We start from the raw sequence: 4196 nt of genomic DNA, 5'->3' as shown, positions 1-4196 counted from the left end.
TCACAGCCCCCATTCCCCATCAGCTGCAGGGAAGCCGGCAATGCCAGCAGCACCAAAATCTTGAATGGCATATTTTGGGGCAGCTGGTAATTCCTCCTCCTCTTGTTGCTTGACCTCTTTAGGTTCTCTATAGAAGAATAAATCCACCTATACATGAAAAGTCGACATAATTTAGCTAAAGTTCAAAGGAAACAACATAATAAGACTACTATCTTTTGATAAAATATGAAATTTTTTGGGTAATTCAGATGAATAAATAGTTTGGGGTTCAAATTATGTAGATGTTCTAAACCAATTTTTGCTACACGCCTGTCCTAAACACCTTTTAGATTATCTAGGACAGGTGTGTAACAAAATTGGTTTAGAACATCCATATAATTTTGAACCCCAAACTATTTTATCATGTGAATTACCCAAATTTTTTACACCTGTATGTACTGCAAGAAAGATTGTTCTAAAAAAGTGCATACCAGATGAGACATTTGCAATGCAGACATTGAGAAAAACACAATAAATCTAAAAGAGCTACAAAATAATAATAGTTCAACTCGTTAAGAGCAAAATTAGTTTACCATCACATCCCACTTAAGCCCTGGACGAATAGTACCCCTCATCTGCAGAACCATCCTTGCTAATAACCAAAACAGACAACCAATACAGTGCTTCCCCTTGTTATTGGCAGGAATGCCAACATCAACATAGCGCATTGAAGAATCAGTGTCGCAGAAGGCAATTGTTGGAATATTTCCAAGAGCACCTTCCTTAATGGGCTGCACATATTTTAAAAATAAAAAAATAGAAAAGCAAACTCAAAATGAGATAAACTAATAATAGAATTTCAAACTCCCATAAAAACATATTGACAGTTAATTGTGAAACAACATACACCACTACACTCAACACAAGTGAAAAAAATAAGTTTCAAACATCTAAAAAAAGTGGCACCTGATGATCAGTCCTTGGATCAGTCAGAATGAGTAGGCGAGGCTCGTTATAGGATGTCTGCATCTGATTAGTGAATGTTCCATGAGTGTGCCTTCCAGCAATTGCATTCGCACCCGTGTATTGGGCAAACTTCAAGACTGCCCTCTGACCATATGGCCTAGCAGACTGAACAATGATGTCGTGAGGGTTCTCGATGGCAACAATAATCCTAGTAGCAAGTTAGAGGTTCTCCCATGTCTTGCCAAGGTTAATTATGTAAATACCTGGGGATAAGAAATACGAAAAATCAACCAAGCCATAAAAATATTTTCCTACTGCAAAGGGAAGCATCGGAAAGATTAAAGGCGTGTATATGTTTCATAAATTTTGGGACATAAGTTGCTTTTTCATCAGAAACTCATTGGTAAAATTATGATAATAAGCTGTTTTGAAAACAATGTGATAATGCAAGTACACATACTCATGTCAAAATCCTTACAAACCAAATCGAGAACAACTGACAAACACTAGTCTATAACAAACTAATAAAAAGGTCTCCCAAAAAAAGAACCCTACACACGAAAAATAGAAGAAAAAATGCTAAACCCATTGAAGAGCAAGGAGTATCTAGACCCCAAAGAAACTACACAAATATGTGTTCTTCATTAGATTTCAAGAACTAAACTAGTCGTATAACCACAAAGAAAATATCAAAAGAAGCATGGGTTACCATCATTGCGGCGCTTGAAAACGTAGCGTTCCATCTGGAAGTCGCAGTTTTTGGTTCCGAGATGAACCTCAGCTGCGAGCATCATTTGGATGTCTTGCTCCTTCTGCGAGAGCTGGTGCGACACTGCAGCGGTTGTGGCGGCGAAAGTGGCCATCGTTGGGGAGGAGAGTTAGTTTCTTGAGAGATTCGAGCAATACCCTAGAACCCTAAACCCTAGAAACCAAAGACTCTAGAACCCTAAGACCCTAGAACCCCTAAGACCCTAGAACCCCTAGACCCTAGAACCTTAAACCCTAAACCCTAACCCCTAAACCACAACCCCAAACCACTAAACCCTAAACCCCCTAAACCCCAAACCCCTAAACTCTAAACCCCCTAAACCCTAACCCCAAAACCTAACCCTTAAACCCCAAACCCTAACCCTCAAATCCCTTAACCCCAAACCCTAAACCCCAAACTCCAAACCCCTAACCCCTAAGCCCTAACCCCTAACCCCTAAGTCCTAAGCCCTAAGCCCTAAGCCCTAACCCCTAAGCCCTAAGCCCTAAGCCCTAACCCCTAAGCCCTAAGCCCTAAGCCCTACACCCTACACCCCAAACCCGAAACCCAAAACCCCAAATCCCAAACCCTCAACCCCCAACCCTTAACCGCCAACCCCCAACCCCCAACCCCCAACCCCAAGCCCCAAGCCCCAAGCCCCAAGCCCCAACCCCCAACCCCTAACCCCTAAGCCCTAACCCCTAAGCCCTAAACCCTAAGCCTTACGCCCTACACCCTACACCCTAAACCCCTAATCCCTAAGCCCTAAGCCCTAACCCCTAACCCCTAAGCCTTAAGCCCTAAGCCCTAAGTCCTACACCCTATACCCTACACCCCAAACCCCAAATCCCAAACTCTCAACCCTCAACCCTCAACCCCCAACCCCTAACCCCAAGCCCTAAGCCCTAAGCCCTAAGCCCCAAACCCCAACCCCCAATCCCTAAGCCCTAAGCCCTACACCCTACACCCTACACCCTAAACCATAACCCCTAATCCCTAAGCCCTAAACCCCCCCAAATCCCTAAACCCCAAACCCCTAAGCCCTAAACCCCAAGCCCTAACCCCTAAACCCTAAGCCCTAAGCCATAAGTCCTAGGCCCTAAGCCCTAAGCTCTACACCCTACATCCTACACCCCAAACCCCAAATCCCAAATCCCAAACCCTCAACCCTCAACCCTCAACCCCCAACCCTTAACCCCCAACCCCAAGCCCAAAATCTGAACCCCCAACCCTCAACCCCTAAGCCCTAAGCCCTACACCCTACACACTACACCCTACACCCTAACCCATAAACCCCTAACCCCTAACCCCTAAACCCCTTACCCCTAACCCCTAAGCCCTAAGCCCTAAGCCCTACGCCCTACACCATACACCCTAAACCCTACACCTCAAACCCCAAACCCCAAACCCCAAACCTCAAACCCTCAACCCCCAAACCCCAACCCCAAGCCCCAACCCCCAACCCTTAACCTCCAAGCCCCGAGCCCCGAGCCCCAACCCCAACCCCTAACCCCTAAGCCCTAACCCCTAAGTCCTAAGCCCTACACCCTACACCCTAACCCCTAACCCCTAAGCCCTACGCCCTACACCCTACACCCTACACCTCAAACCCCAAACCCTAAACCCCAAACCCTTAACCCCCGACCCCCAACCCCAACCCCAAGCCCTAACCCCAAGCCCCAACACCCATCCCTTAAGCCCTAAGCCCCAAGCCCTACACACTACACCCTACACCCCAAACCATAAATCCCGAACCTCAACCCTCAACCCTAACCCCGAAACCCCAACCCCCAACCCCTAAGCCCTAAGCCCTAAGCCCTAAGCCCTACACCCTACACCCTAAACCCTAACCCTTAACCCCTAAGTCCTAAGCCCTAAACCCTAACCCCTAAGCCCTAAACCCTAAGTCCTAAGCCCTAAGCCCTACACCCTACACCCTACACCCTACACCCCAAACAACAAACCCCAAATCCCAAACCCTCAACCCCCAACCCCCAACCCTTAACCCCCAACGCCAAGCCCCAACCCCCAACTCCCAACCTCCAACCCCTAAGCCCTAAGCCCAACACCCTACATCCTACACCCTAAACCTTAACCCCTAACCCGTAACCCCTAAACCCATAAATCCCTAAACCCCAAATCCCAAACCCCTCACCCCTAAGCCCTAACCCCTAACCCTTAAACCCTAAGCACTAAACCCTAAGCCCTAACCCCTAACCCTTAAACCCTAAGCCCTTTAACAACAATTTATAAAAAAAAATATTTATGATACACTTATTTATAAAAAAAAATTATTATTAAAAAGTTGATATCCATATTTGAATTTAAATTTATGCATAAATTTTAATTTGATGCTTTTTTTTATCTATTTTCTAATTCAACAAGTGATTAAAAATAAAACAATAAACTTATAATTATTATAACATAATATTAAAATTAATTTAAAACATATATATCTTTTTTAGTTCTCTTAGGATACAGATGGATCAAGTGAAGCCGAATT

At 45.0% G+C, this 4196-nt stretch overlaps 1 pseudogene; it reads right to left on the bottom strand.

Annotated features, from left to right (window-relative positions):
- LOC112739832 (small ribosomal subunit protein uS2-like) lies at positions 1–1808 on the bottom strand (annotated as a pseudogene).
- Positions 1809–4196: the final 2388 nt, after the last annotated feature.

Source organism: Arachis hypogaea, chromosome 2, assembly GCF_003086295.3.
Source record: "Arachis hypogaea cultivar Tifrunner chromosome 2, arahy.Tifrunner.gnm2.J5K5, whole genome shotgun sequence".
In the NCBI taxonomy this organism is placed as follows: Eukaryota; Viridiplantae; Streptophyta; class Magnoliopsida; order Fabales; family Fabaceae; genus Arachis; species Arachis hypogaea.
The sequence above is the reverse complement of the archived record's forward strand: the minus strand, read 5'-3'. Positions and strand labels throughout refer to the sequence as shown.